Raw genomic sequence first — 17,795 nt, 5'->3', positions numbered from 1 at the left:
GTGCTTTCCTCCAATGTGTTTGGATATATTGTGTCCTCCTCCAGCGTATACTAAATACATCGTTCTGGGTCTCTGGGTCTTTTAGCCATGTGTATACATCATCAGTTTGTTTGTTTGTTTTTTTATCCTTTTAGATGCGATACAGTGATCGCTGGATACAGTTGTGTGTAATGCAGAGCGTCCAGCTGTGATGCAACACAATATAAGCAACCTAACAGATGATGTACATACAAGGCTGAAAAGCAGATAGAAATATAAAGCTATATATTTAGACAAAATTACACAAGCGTACATACTGGACGATGAAGGCACGTGAAGGTGAAAACGCCTTTTAAAAAATAATAAAAAGGAATTAATTATAACACTTCCAAAATAATGGAAATATTCTTTTTTAATTTATGTATGAAAATGGGCTTATTTTCTCCAGATAGGATAGTATAGTCTACAGGGGTCGCCGTATCTGTGATACTATCCTGTACGTTACGGTTACAGTACGATTTAGCCTCCCACGGATGGGATTACTGTATAATTAGTGACGGGTATTATAAGTGAGAATCTGATTGGAGCAATGTAACCAGTAAATGACAGCCAGAATCTGATCCACCTTTGTAAATGTGCGATTTACGCCTAAGAGTATGATATTTTGCGTCCCACATACACAATTGTTAATTACTGGCGTAAACAAAAAATCTTCATTTTTTTATTGTTGACTTCATTCCAAAAACGTGCAATAAATATTGTTTATGTATTTTGGGGGATTTCATCCTGTTATGAAACAGACAGGCTGATAATAGGGTGCAGTTCTCTTGTATCATCACTAGGTGTCACCCAAGCCCTCGGTGCACCTGTTTCTGATCCGTCTGCATTGTGTCTTTCACATGTCAATGGGGGTCATTCCGAGTTGATCGCTCGCTAGCTACTTTTAGCAGCCGTGCAAACGCATAGTCGCCGCCCACGCGGGAGTGTATTTTCGCTTTGCAAGTGTACGAACGCGTGTGCAGCCGAGCGGGACGAAAAAAGTTTTTTGCAGTTTCTGAGTAGCTCTGGACTTACTCAGCCCTTGCGATCACATCAGTCTTTTTGGTCCCGGAAATTGACATCAGACACCCGCCCTGCAAACGCCTGGACACGCCTGCATTTTTCCAAACACTCCCTGAAAACGGTTAGTTGACACCCACAAACGCCCTCATCCTGTCAATCTCCTTGCGATCGGCTGTGCGAATGGATTCTTCGTTAAATCCATCGCTCAGCAACGATCCGCTTTGTACCCGTACGACGCGCGTGCGCATTGCGGTGCATACGCAGCAGTGACCTGTTTGCTGCTCTGTGAAAAACGACAGCAAGCGATCAATTCGGAATGACCCCCCTTGTTCTGTTGTACAATAGTTATAGAAGCACAGTCTGACTTCCTCATACACAGGGGAATACAGTAAATGGGGTAATGATGAAGATACCAACATCTGGGGAATCCCAACAGCGGAGCAAACATACATTTACACCTAACCCGTAATTACAACCATATTCTAACCCTAACCTCTAACCTTAATGCTAGTGCTGACATTCCATGTGTTGATATTCTGACCATGTCTGTCAACATTTTCCAGATGTCGACCTTTTAACCACATTGACATTGCAACTGTCAACTATCTGAGTACATATGGAGGGAGGGAAATCTTACAGAGGGAAAAAGAGGCCCAAACGTCTCATGATGCTGAGTAGGGGGCAGTAGTGGGGTCTCTTGATGCCGCCAAGGACTTTGGCTCGGTGGAGTGGGTATAATATTGCAAAGTGCTGCAGAGATTTGGCCTGGGTCTTGGTTTTATCAGCTCCATTGTCTCGGGGCCCCTAAAAGATGAGGGGTACATAGGCAGGTGCCTACTCTGCCTATTTGATAATCCGGGACTGACCAGATGTGTATCAGAGATTTCACCTCAGCTCCATGTAATCCGGGCATCAGACTGGGCCGCCCTCTTACCCCGGTACTGTGTGTATTGACCATTGGGATCTGCAGCTGCTTACTTAGGGCTTAATTCATCCATAATGCTGATATTCACACAACTGAGCGATTGTCGGCAGACTGTTCATAGGCGACGCGATCACACTGCGCCAAGGTACCTCTGGGTTGCTGCTCGCAGTCAGGACTCATCGCAGAGTGATTGACAGGAAGGGACTGACTGGGGGAGGTAACGGAGAGTAGCAGCAAAAAACAGTCTCGGCCGTTATCGGGGTATGTACCTGCCGTCAGCTGCGATCATGTACACAGAGAAACATGGCGTCAGCGTCACTACTGCCGCGGCCTGTCTGCGTGGCCATAGACCCACTCGGGGAATCGATGTTCCTCGCTATTGCATCAATGCTGCGTAGGTGTACAAGTCCGTAGCCTGGAGAAACGCAGCTGCGTAGGCGAGTGCGTACAGACATGTATCAGGCGCATAGCGCAAACCGTACAAAAGACCTACAGGTGTGTCCAGTGGTGCCACACATCCCCTTTCTGCGCGCCTCACAGTGTGCGTCTTATTCACACACATAGAACAACCGGAAACAACAAAATTACTTTGCTAGATTGCATTGATCCTTGTGATGTGCGACATTTGCGCATCTGTGTGTGACTGCATCTGTATAAGAAGTGCTACAATACAGCTAAGTTCCGGCTGGGATACATCTGCGGCTCTGTACGTGTGTAGTAGCAATGCCTGGGTGGTTATAGTCACTGCCCGGGGCCGGTATTGCACTGTGAGAGGTGTATCGCTGCGTCTGCAATGCAAATAAGATGCTAAATGTAAACAAAAAGACGCTACTCTGCACCTCTCACAGTTCATTTGGACATTATACACAGGTGCAGGCCGTGCAACACTATAACGCGAGTTACCCTATGGGTCCAGCGCACATGTCATCATTTACATAGAGAGAATAAATAAGTCAGTATTCTTACACCAATATGCAACACACCTGAATATACAATACAAATTAAATCTAGCTGAATAATATAAATATATATATATATATGATAGATGTGGTGCGGCATATGCCTGATGACGGCTGAGTAAACCAAAATAGTTGCTGCACAGACGTTTGATAGTCTGTACATTTTATATTTGAAGTCCGTAGAGTGACGCTCCGTATGATATTATATGTTAGCAGATGGGAGTCTGCTTCTGACGGCACCCGCTAAGCCACTTGTTGCTATTGTTATGTGGAGTGCCGAGTCTCTGCTGTTACTATCTATCTATCTATCTATCTATCTATCTATCTATCTATCTATCTATCTATCTATCTATCTATCTATCTATCTATCTAATAGTCATTTTTCATATATATATATATGTATATATATGTATATATATATATATATATATATATATATATATACAGTTGTGCTCATAAGTTTACATACCCTAGCAGAATTTGTGATTTTCTGCCCATTTGTCAGGGAATATGAATGATAACTCACAAACTTTTATTTCGCTCATGGTTAGTGGTTGGGTGAAGCCATTTATTGTCAAACAACTGTGTTTACTCTTTTTAAATCATAATGACGACAAAAACTACCCAAATGACCATGATCAAAAGTTTACATACCCCAGTTCTTAATACCGTGTATTGCCCCCTTTAACATCAATGACAGCTTGAAGTCTTTTGTGGTAGTTGTGGATGAGGCTCTTTATTTTCTCAGATGGTAAAGCTGCCCATTCTTTTTGGCAAAAAGCCTCCAGTTCCTGTAAATTCTTGGGCTGTCTTGCATGAACTGCACGTTTGAGATCTCCCCAGAGTGGCTCAATGATATTGAGGTCAGGAGACTGAGATGGCCACTCCAGAACCTTCACTTTATTCTGCTGTAACCAATGACAGGTCGACTTGGCCTTGTGTTTTGGATCATTGTCATGTTGGAACGTCCAAGTACGTCCCTTGCGCAGCTTCCGGGGCTGATGAGTGCAAATTTTCCTCCAGTATTTTCTGATAACATGCTGTATTCATCTTGCCATCAATTTTGATCAAGCTTCCAGTGCCTTTGTAGCTCACACATCCCCAAAACATCAGTGATCCACCTCCGTGTTTCACAGTAGGAATGGTGTACCTTTCATCATAGGCCTTGTTGACTCCTCTCCAAATGTAACGTTTATGGTTGTGGCCAAAAAGTTCAATTTTGGTCTCATCACTCCAAATGACTTTGTTCCAGAAGTTTTGAGGCTTGTCTCTGTGCTGTTTGGAGTATTGTAAGCGGGATGCTTTGTGGCATTTGCGTAGTAATGGCTTTCTTCTGGTGACTCGACCATGCAGCCCATTTTTCTACAAATGCCTCCTTATTGTGCATCTTGAAACGGGTTCCGGCTGACTCGCCGACATGAAGAATACAGACAGTGAAAAGACCGACAACAGAAGACAGAAAGACACTAGTTAGACAGTAGTGAGAGACCGACAGTTAAAAGTCAGACAAAGTTAAAATAAAGACAAAGGAAAACCCGACAAGACCAACAGTCCGACAGAACAAAGACCGACCGTTCATAAGTCAGACAACAGTCACATCGAACACCCCTAAACCGACATCGCATAAATCGACAACAAAACAGACCGACAAGTCCTTCATCAGACAAGATTTATACCGAAACACAACAGACCGACAGTATATATGCAGACACACAAAAGACCGACAAAACACAAGTCAGACGTGCATTTGACCGACATGACAAAAACCCGACAGTGCATACATAGACAGTAAAAAAGACCGACAATTAATCAATCAGACCTCGATAATATCGACAAGTAAAAGACCGACAGTGTATGCATAGACAGGCAAATGATCGACAAATCATAAAACAGACAGCAATAATACCGGCACATAAAAGACCGACATCATATACCTAGACAATACATACATATAAAAGAATAAAATAATACCGGCACGCAAAAGACCGACAGATTATTAGGACAGGGGCCAATATATCGATATCATAGACTTCTGCGACTTTCATTTCCCCAAGACTACCCTCCTACATACATGTCGCCGCGTACACACCTGTACCCTCAGCTCCAAATAGGTTAGGTGGGTGGACGGTTGTCACCCCAACAGCCCACGGCGCTACCCTCATCCGTGGAACTACAGGTCCCAGCCACACCTGTCGGCTTTACAGCTACCAAGCCCAAACCATACAGGCCAAAGTCATGAGTGCAAGGCCAAACCCCACACACCCCCACCCTTCCCCGCAAAGCACCCCATCCCCTCAGTCACCCCTCTTCCGTCCGTCCCCCCGCAATGTCTGGGCGCCCTGTCCTGGACGCCTCCAATGTCACCCCAGCAACGGCACCATGCCGTCTAACCTCAGACGCGCCTACGCTAACAGCGCTACCCTCATCCGTGGAACTACAGGTCCCAGCCACACCTGTCAGCCTTACAGCTACCAAGCCCAAACCATACAGGCCAAAGTCATGAGTGCAAGGCCAAACCCCACACACCCCCACCCTTCCCCGCAAAGCACCCCATCCCCACAGTCACCCCTCTTCCGTCCGTCCCCCCGCAATGTCTGGGCGCCCTGTCCTGGACGCCTCCAATGTCACCCCAGCAACGGCACCATGCCGTCTAACCTCAGACGCGCCTACGCTAACAGCGCTACCCTCATCCGTGGAACTACAGGTCCCAGCCACACCTGTCAGCCTTACAGCTACCAAGCCCAAACCATACAGGCCAAAGTCATGAGTGCAAGGCCAAACCCCACACACCCCCACCCTTCCCCGCAAAGCACCCCATCCCCACAGTCACCCCTCTTCCGTCCGTCCCCCCGCAATGTCTGGGCGCCCTGTCCTGGACGCCTCCAATGTCACCCCAGCAACGGCACCATGCCGTCTAACCTCAGATGCGCCTACACTAACAGCGCTAACCCTCATCTGTGAAACTACAGGTCCCAGCCACACCTGCCAGCCTTACAGCTACCAAGCACGAACCATACAGGCCAAAGTTATGAGTGCAAGGCCAACCCCCCCCCCCCACACACACACACACACACCCCTCTTCCGTCCGTCCCCCCGCGATGTATGGGCGCCCTGTCCTGGATGCCTCCATCGTCACCCCAGCAACGGCAGCATGCCGTCTAACCTCAGACGCGCCTACGCTAACAGCGTTACTCCCGGCGCTACCCTCATCCGTGGAACTAGAGGTCCCAGCCACACTTGTCAGCCTTACAGCTACCAAGCACAAACCATACAGGCCAAAGTCATGAGTGCAAGGCCAACCCCCCCCCCCCCCCACACACACACCCCTCAGTAGCTATTGCTGGCGACGGGGGCCGTCCAAGATGAGACGCTATGAGTCCCGTCCACCCGCAATAGCTATTGAGAGCGTTGCGTCCAGGTATGGTGGCGACGCCGTGACTGAGTGTACAGGGTTGGTTAGGAGAACTACAAGTCTTAGGACAGATGATAAGGGCCTGTTTCGGAGTAAGAATACTTGTCTAAGAACTGTCTGTTATGGGTAATATTATTTTTTGATAATGAATGTGTGTCGGTCTTATGTGTGTCGGTCTTGTGCTTATCTGACATGTGGCCTATCTAATTTTTAAATGTCTATATATGTTTTGTCGGTCTTTTGTTTGTCGGTCTTGAGCTTATCTGACTTATGTCCTGTCGGACTTTAAAATGTCTATATATGCTTTGTCGGTCTTCAACAGTGTCTGTGTAATACGTATCTAATTGATAATTGTCGGGCTTTTTTAATGTCTGCATACACGCTGTCGATCTTCGAGAGGTCTGTTTACTTTAATTGTCTAAGTTATCTATGTCGAGGTATGATTAATGTCGAACCATAGTTTGACGGTAAAACTACATTGTCTGACAATCACTGTCGGACTAATCTTTGTCGGGAAAAATAGATTCGAACCGCTATACCACACCCCTTGAAACAACCACACCACTTTTTTTCAGAGAGTCCTGTATTTCAGCTGAAGTTATTTGTGGATTTTTCTTTGCATCCCGAACAATTTTCCTGGCAGTTGTAGCTGAAATTTTTGTTGGTCTACCTGACCGTGATTTGGTTTCCACAGAATCCCTCATTTTCCACTTCTTAATTAGAGTTTGAACACTGCTGATTGGCATTCTCAATTGCTTGGATATCTTTTTATATCCCTTTCCTGTTTTATACAGTTCAGTTACCTTTTCCCGCAGATCCTTTGACAATTCTTTTGCTTTCCCCATGACTCAGAATCCAGACATGTAGGTGCAGCACTGGATGAAAGATGCAACGGTCTTTCAGGAGTTCAGAAACTCACTGACCTTTTATACACACACACTGATTACAAGCAAACAGATCACAGGTGAGGATGGTTACCTTTAGTAGCCATTCAAACCCGTTTGTGTCAACTTGTGTGCATGTTATCAGGCCAAAATCTCCAGGGTATGTAAACTTTTGATCAGGGTCATTTGGGTAGTTTCTGTTGTCATTATGATTTAAAAAGAGTAAACACAGTTGTTTGACAATAAACGGCTTCACCCAACCACTAACCATGAGTGAAAGAAAAGTTTGTGAGTTATCCTTCATATTCTCTGACAAATGGGCAGAAAAGCACAAATTCTGCTAGGGTATGTAAACTTATGAGCACAACTGTATATATATATATAATATATATATATATGAAAAATTACTATTTTTTTCTTCTTACCAACTAATAATATGAAAAGATTTTGTTGCGGAAAGTTGTATTTAGAAGATAAGAGTAATAATAATATTAGTACCATGCCTGGTGCCAAGGAAGAGGTGCCCACCATAAAACAACACATTCACTTGTTGCAGAAGCAGCCTAATACTTGGGTGCTATCTGCTTCCTCCCCGTGGCAGGGGGGTATGTTGCCCACAGCCAGTATCGGACTGGGGCATGGAGAGCCCACCGGGGGAATGCAGCGGTAAAGGCCCATGCTTAGGGGTGTGGCCAGCTGCCACAGAGGCTTGGCTAACAAGGTCTGGGCCCCATGATAAATATATATATTAAATACTGCTAGTGCATGCATGATAATGTAGCAGATTAATAACAGCAATATGTGATACCCTGAAACTGCAGCCCAAATCAACTGTGGCACTACAGGTGCCAGCATGACTTTAATAAAAGTAAAATGTTTGCTGGAGTTGCATAGCACTGTGCCAGCAGCCTACGGCTTGCAGCACAGAAGGAGTTAACAGCACAGCTCATAGCTATACAGATTAGTCTGCAAAATGCAAAGGGCATGACTCACTCATTTGCAGACTCAGAGCGGGAAAATGAGAGCGGGAAACACAGAGCGGGAAATCCCAGATAGAATATGTACCTGGGAATGCAGGGTTATAAAAAGGTTGTCCTGCAGCAGCCTGGAGGAGAGGACAGTCAGTGAGGAGAGTGAGCAGACAGTGAGGTGGATTTAGCCAGAAAGATGTAGCCCCAGTGAGGGCTCCCCACATGTTTAGGTGGGGAGTGATGCCAGCCACAGCAAAGCACTTGATGACAGAGGGAGACATCGCAGTGTAAGAGCAGCAGTATGCAGAATCCAGTGAAAGGGTGATGCCAGGAGAAAAGTGTGCTAATGGTGTGAGTCTCAAGAGGTATCTGGGTGAAGTGGTCGGAAGCCACGCGGCGTGAGTAAGCGCCCCCATGGAAAAGTATCTCGAGAGGTATCTGGGTGAAGTGGTCGGAAAGCCACGCGGCGTGAGTAAGCGCCCCCAAGGAAAAGAATCCTCGCTAAGTAAGAGAGAGAGAGAGACGGCAACCTGATGTGTAGCACTACTGGTCACAGAATGCCCTGGTACGTACTGATGTTCGCCATATATATGCCGCTGCGACCAAGCGATGCGCTGGAGGAGGTGCCCTGATGTGTGATCCACTGTAACTTATGCTTTGTGCTGGAGGAGTGTTCACAAGTTATCCCTGCAATCTCCCTGTTTGATGTTTAAATAAACTTTATGCTGTTTTTCTGAGATGGCCTGGCGCCCAATTCTTTATGCGCTGCACCGACACCTGTAGTCCACACCCACAATGCACTTGTAATTAAACCCCTGATTAGTCAGGGCGCCCTCTGGTATCCGTGCCTGAACCCATGACCAGCCGGGGCAGAGTAAGTGTGATGCACTATACACAGTGACTGCAGATTTTGCATACCATATACCAGTGGGCTATCACAAATGTACTGCAGATAATATGTATAATATACAATTCAAGTGCACAGTCGGGACCTGATCCATAGAGCAGAAGGTGGATCCCCAGGCAGTGGGGCCCACCGGTGGTTCCCCCTGTACCCAGGGGCGGATTGGGAACAAGAAGCGGCCCTGGAAAAATTTGTACTAGTGGCCCCACATAGGCAGCACCAGAGGTGTAAGGTCTAGCCATGGGCCATGGCAGCAGCACCATCCCCCCAAGACTTTCCAGATAGTGGGCATGTCCAGCATCAAGGGGGAAGTTAAAAGGAAATAAAATTAAATATTATGAGCACATTATATGATACACCTTCAGAATTTAGGAAACTATCTCATTCTTTAGAAAGATATATTTTCTTGCTTATTACACCAACCGTATCCCAATCACTATTCACTTAATCTTATATGTCAGCCAAGTAGGCAGACAGAGCATACACTAGATCATCTGCAATCACAGGCTAAGTGCAAAGTCATTTTCATATATGCAAATTATTTTGCATCTTATTCATTATGTCTATATATAGGATCACATGTCCTCAAACAAAACAGGCCCCACTGGTGCGCCGGCCCACCGGGGATCTTCCCTGTGAACCCTATGCCCAATACGACTCTGCCTGTACCCCTGTGGGCCAGTCCAAGCCTGCCTATAGCAACTTCTCTACAGTATCTGCCCTTTTTAGAAGTTTTGATAATCTCCTTGCGGGCTCACTGCGCTTGCCACGTTGCGTTCGCCACAGGTTCTATTCCCACTCTCTGGGTGTCCCTGTGGCCCTGTGAGCCGTGATTCTGGCTGTCGCTATTGTCAGTGGTTGGGAGTCTGGCGTCGTTATCCTGACCCGTCGGCAATGTAACCGCATCCCGTACATGTGGTGTGTGTATATTGTGCATTTTCTCCGCCATTTGTGTACTGATACTTTGCCTCTAGCTGTAACTAGGCTTTCTGTATTTTATTGTTGTTGTTGTTTATGTTTGGGTGTTAAACAAAACATAACTAAAAAAAAAGGTTAAACCAAGAGGCTGACAATCTAATAGGATAGCGGTATTGAGATAAGGCTGAGGGAATGGAAATGAGAGGGGGCAGGTTTGTATGGTAATGGGAGCCATAAATCTGCACTGCGGTTCCCTGCCAATCCAATTCGCAGATCGACAGACATCGATGATCGACGATCCGTCGGCGAATAGGAGAAATTAAACTTGATAAAAATTCCCGACTTGCTGACCCACGGACAGCAGAACAGGGAATTGCCCCTATACAGGGTAGATGTGTGATTACAAAGTACTGTTCTACCTCTCCCATCTCTTTACAGGACATAGGGGGACATGTACTAAGCAGTGATAAAAGAGGAGAACTGAGCCAGTGGAGAAGTTGCCCATGGCAACCAATCAGCTGCTCTGTATACTTTTATAGTATGCAAATTATAAATGTTAAGTCAATGCTGATTGGTTGCCATGGGAAACTTCTCCACTGGCTCACTTCTCCACTTTTATCACTGCTTAGTACATCTCCTCCATTATTACCAAACTGACCCATTCTTATCTGTGGACCTACCGCCTGACCAATCTATTCAGTGGTGGCTGCAGTGTGGAATCACGTCAGGCTCAGCTCCCTTACATTGTTATAACAGATCTGGAATATTGTCACAGGCCAATCACCTTTCTTCCAACCATCCAACTTAAAGTTGGTGCTAGTTGGCCTTTGCGGCGTATTATGTGCTATACAGACACTCGCTCACCGCCCTGACTCCGGTGTGGTTGGAGGTGCGCCCTGTGCTGCGAAGTACCAATTGTTGGCACTTTGCACATGCGCAGAACCCATTCCGCGTGTGCGCGAACCTTCCTGCGACACAGGACACAGTCCGGCATCAGACTGTCAGTGATTGATGGTCTGCTGCCGTTTGGAGGGTGGGGAGTGGGTGGCGATGGCCCAAGTTTGTGAAAACGGAGGGGGGGTCACTGCCATTTAAGGGGAGGGAAGAGACCAGGATCTCCGTTGTTGCAACATATGAAAACTGCAGCATCAGTGCCATGGGAGGGGGCAGAGAGGTCAATCCAGCAGGGGGGGGGGTCCCTTGGGAAAGTGGGCAGGTCGGGACGGGGTGACCAAGCGATGGCATATGGCGGATTTAGGCTAGGTGTGTGAGGACACTGTATTTGATCATTTACCAGGGTGTTGAGAAGGGGGTTTAATACTAATCACCCAGAGGCCCTGGCCACATGTAGAGGTATTTTAAGCCAGTATCCCTGCTTCACGGGACTGCATGGTGTTTTATGTAGATATTTTTTTAAATTTGCGTGTGCCTATGCCTCCCAGATTTGGCAATGTCGTATGTGATCGTAGTGCGCAGACGCGAGGCCAAACTGCGAAAGAAATCAGTGTCTTTTTTGAACGCAAGGTAAGTGACAGGAAGTGGAGGATTGTGGGTGGTAGTAACTGCCCGTTTTCTGGGAGTGTCAGGAAAAACGCAGGCGTGCCCAAGCGTTTTCAGGGCGGGTGTGTGACGTCAGCTCCGGCCCCCGATCAGCCTGTTTGTATCGCACTATAGGAGTAAGTCCTGGGCTGCGCACACACTGCACACACTGGAAAAATCATTAGATGGTGAGTGAGGTGCGAATGGATTTGCAGCTGACCGGCGTACATAGAGCTTTTCACATGGAGTACGCAGACTTGCACGGGGCGGATTTTCACTCTGTCTGGGCGGCGGCTATCTGATCGCAAATCTCTGCAAATTCATAGTGGAGCGATCAGATCTGAATTAGCCGGCCCCCAATCAGTTAGTTATTATATACGCATTTGTATGTTGCAGAGCTATACTATCATTTTATAACAGTTACATGACAATCACAGCTTTACCGTGCTAGTAAAGGCTCATCTCCATCTATGGCCACCAGCCTCTAGTAGTACGATGATCACTCCCTCAATACTTACATCCTAGCTGTATTATGGGGGTAATTCCAAGTTGATCGCAGCAGGAACTTTGGCCCTCATTCCGAGTTGTTCGCTCGCTAACTGCTTTTAGCAGCATTGCACACGCTAGGCCGCCGCCCTCTGGGAGTGTATCTTCGCTTAGCAGAATTGCGAATAAATAATTCTTAGCAGTTTCTGAGTAGCTCGAGACTTACTCCTACACTGCAATCAGCTCAACCCGTTTCGTTCCTGGTTTGACGTCACAAACACGCCCTGCGTTTGGACAGCCACTCCCCCGTTTCTCCAGACACTCCCGCGTTTTATCCTGGCACGTCTGCGTTTTTCCGCACACTCCCAGAAAACGGTCAGTTTCCGCCCAGAAACACCCACTTCCTGTCAATCACACTCCGATCACTTCAATGATGAAAATTCTTCGTTCGGACGTGGGTAAATTTACTAAGTTTTGTGCTAAAATACTAAGCGCATGCGTGCTGAGTACCATGCGCATGCGCATTTTTGCCTTAATCGCTCCGTTGCGAAAATCGGCAACGAGCAAACAACTCGGAATGACCCCCTTTGTTAGCAGTTGGGCAAAACCATGTGCACTGCAGGGGGGGCAGATATAACATGTGCAGAGAGAGTTATATTTGGGTGGGTTATTTTGTTTCTGTGCAGGGTAAATACTGGCTGCTTTATTTTTACACTGCAAATTAGATTGCAGATTGAACACACCACACCCAAATCTAACTCTCTCTGCACATGTTACATCTGTCCCCCATCATTACACCTCTACATACCTGTCCCACATCATTACACCTGTACATACCTGTCCCCCATCATTACACCTGTACATACCTGTCCCCTATCATTACACCTCTACATACCTGTCCCCCATCATTACACCTCACCATACCTGTCCCACATCATTACACCTCTACATACCTGTCCCACATCATTACACCTCTACATACCTGTCCCACATCATTACACCTCGCCATACCTGTCCCCCATCATTAGACCTCTACATACCTGTCTCACATCATTATACCTCTACATACCTGTCCCCCATCATTACACCTCTACATACATGTCCCCCATCATTACACCTCTACATACCTGTCCCACATCATTACACCTCTACATACCTGTCCCCCATCATTACACCTCTACATACCTGTCCCACATCATTACACCTCACCATACCTGTCCCACATCATTACACCTCACCATACCTGTCCCACATCATTACACCTCTACATACCTGTCCCACATCATTACACCTCTACATACCTGTCCCCCATCATTACACCTGTACATACCTGTCCCACATCATTACACCTCTACATACCTGTCCCCCATCATTACACCTGTACATACCTGTTCCACATAATTACACCTCTAATACCTGTCCTACATCATTTACACCTCTACATACCTGTTCCACATCATTACACCTCTAATACCTGTCCCACATCATTACACCTCTACATACCTGTCCCCCATCATTTACCCCTCTACATACCTGCCCTCACATCATTACACCTCTACATACCTGTCCCCCATCATTACACCTCTACATACCTGTCCCCCATCAGTACACCTCTACATACCTGTCCCACATAATTACACCTCTACATACCTGTCCCACATCATTACACCTCTACATACCTGTCCCTCATCATTTACCCCTCTACATACCTGTCCCACATCATTACACCTCCACATACCTGTCCCCCATCATTACACCTCTACATACCTGTCCCACATAATTACACCTCTACATACCTGTCCCCCATCATTTACACCTCTACATACCTGTTCCACATCATTACACCTCTACATACCTGTCCCACATAATTACACCTCTACATACCTGTCCCCCATCATTTACACCTCTACATACCTGTCCCACATCATTACACGTCTACATACCTGTCCCACATCATTACACCTCACCATACCTGTCCCACATCATTACACCTCTACATACCTGTCCCACATCATTTACACCTCTACATACCTGTCCCACATCATTTACACCTCTACATACCTGTTCCACATCATTACACCTCTACATACCTGTCCCCACATCATTACACCTCTACATACCTGTCCCCACATCATTACACCTCTACATACCTGTCCTCACATCATTACACCTCTACATACCTGTCCCCCATCATTACACCTCTACATACCTGCCCTCACATCAATACACCTCTACATACCTGTCCCCTATCATTACACCTCTACATACCTGTCCCCCATCATTACACCTCTACATACCTGTCCTCACATCATTACACCTCTACATACCTGTCCCACATCATTACACCTCTACATACCTGTCCCACATCATTTACACCTCTACATACCTGTCCCACATCATTTACACCTCTAATACCTGTTCCACATCATTTACACCTCCACATACCTGTCCCCCATCATTTACCACTCTACATACCTGCCCTCACATCAATACACCTCTACATACCTGTCCCCCATCATTACACCTCTACATACCTGTCCCCCATCATTACACCTCTACATACCTGTCCCCCATCATTACACCTCTACATACCTGTCCTCACATCATTACACCTCTACATACCTGTCCCCCATCATTTACACCTCTACATACCTGTTCCACATCATTACACCTCACCATACCTGTCCCACATCATTACACCTCTAATACCTGTCCCCCATCATTACACCTCTACATACCTGTCCCCCATCATTACACCTCTACATACCTGTCCTCACATCATTACACCTCTACATACCTGTCCTACATCATTACACCTCCACATACCTGTCCCACATCATTACACCTCTACATACCTGTCCCACATCATTACCCCTCACCAAACCTGTCCTACATCATTACACCTCCACATACCTGTCCCCACATCATTACACCTCTACATACCTGTCCTACATCATTACACCTCTACATACCTGTCCCTCATCATTACACCTCTACATACCTGTCCCTCATCATTACACCTCTACATACCTGTCCTACATCATTACACCTCTACATACCTGTCCCCACATCATTACACCTCTACATACCTGTCCTACATCATTACACCTCCACATACCTGTCCCCACATCATTACACCTCTACATACCTGTCCTACATCATTACACCTCCACATACCTGTCCCCACATCATTACACCTCTACATACCTGTCCCCTATCATTACACCTCCACATACCTGTCCCCCATCATTACACCTCTACATACCTGTCCCCACATCATTACACCTCCACATACCTGTCCCCACATCATTACACCTCTACATACCTGTCCTACATCATTACACCTCCACATACCTGTCCCCACATCATTACACCTCTACATACCTGTCCCCTATCATTACACCTCCACATACCTGTCCCCCATCATTACACCTCTACATACCTGTCCCCCATCATTACACCTCTACATACCTGTCCTCACATCATTACACCTCTACATACCTGTCCCACATCATTACACCTCTACATACCTGTCCCCCATCATTTACACCTCTACATACCTGTCTCACATCATTACACCTCTACATACCTGTCCCACATCATTTACACCTCTACATACCTGCCCTCACATCATTACACCTCTACATACCTGCCCCATCATTACACTTCTACATACCTGTCCCCATCATTACACCTCTACATACCTGTCCTCACATCATTACACCTCTACATACCTGTCCTACATCATTACACCTCTACATACCTGTCCCTCATCATTACACCTCACCAAACCTGTCCTACATCATTACACCTCCACATACCTCTCCCCACATCATTACACCTGTACATACCTGTCCCCCATCATTTACATCTCTACAGTACATACCTGTCCCCCATCATTTACACCTCTACATACCTGTCCCCCATCATTTACACCTCTACATACCTGCCCTCACATCATTACACCTCTACATACCTGTCCCCCATCATTACACCTCTACATACCTGTCCTACATCATTACACCTCCACATACCTCTCCCCACATCATTACACCTGTACATACCTGTCCCCCATCATTACATCTCTACAGTACATACCTGTCCCCCATCATTTACACCTCTACATACCTGTCCCCCATCATTTACACCTCTACATACCTGCCCTCACATCATTACACCTCTACATACCTGTCCCCCATCATTTACACCTCTACATACCTGCCCTCACATCATTACACCTCTACATACCTGTCCCCCATCATTACACCTCTACATACCTGTCTTACATCATTACACCTCCACATACCTGTCCCCACATAATTACACCTCTACATACCTGTCCTACATGATTACACCTCCACATACCAGTCCCCACATCATTACACCTCTACATACCTGTCCTACATGATTACACATCCACATACCTGTCCCCACATCATTACACCTCTACATACCTGTCCCCCATCATTACATCTCTACATACCTGTCCCCCATAATTTACACCTCTACATACCTGTCCCCCATAATTTACACCTCTACATACCTGTCCCCCATCATTTACACCTCTACATACCTGCCCTCACATCATTACACCTCTACATACCTGTCCCCTATCATTACACCTCCACATACCTGTCCCCCATCATTACACCTCTACATACCTGTCCCCACATCATTACACCTCCACATACCTGTCCCCACATCATTACACCTCTACATACCTGTCCTACATCATTACACCTCCACATACCTGTCCCCACATCATTACACCTCAACATACCTGTCCCCTATCATTACACCTCCACATACCTGTCCCCCATCATTACACCTCTACATACCTGTCCCCCATCATTACACCTCTACATACCTGTCCCCCATCATTACACCTCTACATACCTGTCCCCCATCATTTACACCTCTACATACCTGTCTCACATCATTACACCTCTACATACCTGTCCCACATCATTTACACCTCTACATACCTGCCCTCACATCATTACACCTCTACATACCTGCCCCATCATTACACTTCTACATACCTGTCCCCATCATTACACCTCTACATACCTGTCCTCACATCATTACACCTCTACATACCTGTCCTACATCATTACACCTCTACATACCTGTCCCTCATCATTACACCTCACCAAACCTGTCCTACATCATTACACCTCCACATACCTCTCCCCACATCATTACACCTGTACATACCTGTCCCCCATCATTACATCTCTACAGTACATACCTGTCCCCCATCATTTACACCTCTACATACCTGTCCCCCATCATTTACACCTCTACATACCTGTCCCCCATCATTTACACCTCTACATACCTGCCCTCACATCATTACACCTCTACATACCTGTCCCCCATCATTACACCTCTACATACCTGTCCTACATCATTACACCTCCACATACCTCTCCCCACATCATTACACCTGTACATACCTGTCCCCCATCATTACATCTCTACAGTACATACCTGTCCCCCATCATTTACACCTCTACATACCTGTCCCCCATCATTTACACCTCTACATACCTGCCCTCACATCATTACACCTCTACATACCTGTCCCCCATCATTTACACCTCTACATACCTGCCCTCACATCATTACACCTCTACATACCTGTCCCCCATCATTACACCTCTACATACCTGTCTTACATCATTACACCTCCACATACCTGTCCCCACATAATTACACCTCTACATACCTGTCCTACATGATTACACCTCCAC

At 46.4% G+C, this 17,795-nt stretch overlaps 1 protein-coding gene across 3 annotated transcripts in view; it reads left to right on the top strand.

Annotated features, from left to right (window-relative positions):
- Positions 1-17,795, top strand: part of GPR20 (G protein-coupled receptor 20) — a 141,492-nt gene that overhangs the window by 57,475 nt on the left and 66,222 nt on the right. The window lies entirely within an intron of this gene.

Source organism: Pseudophryne corroboree, chromosome 5, assembly GCF_028390025.1.
Source record: "Pseudophryne corroboree isolate aPseCor3 chromosome 5, aPseCor3.hap2, whole genome shotgun sequence".
In the NCBI taxonomy this organism is placed as follows: Eukaryota; Metazoa; Chordata; class Amphibia; order Anura; family Myobatrachidae; genus Pseudophryne; species Pseudophryne corroboree.
This window is presented reverse-complemented; position numbering and strand designations above follow the sequence as displayed.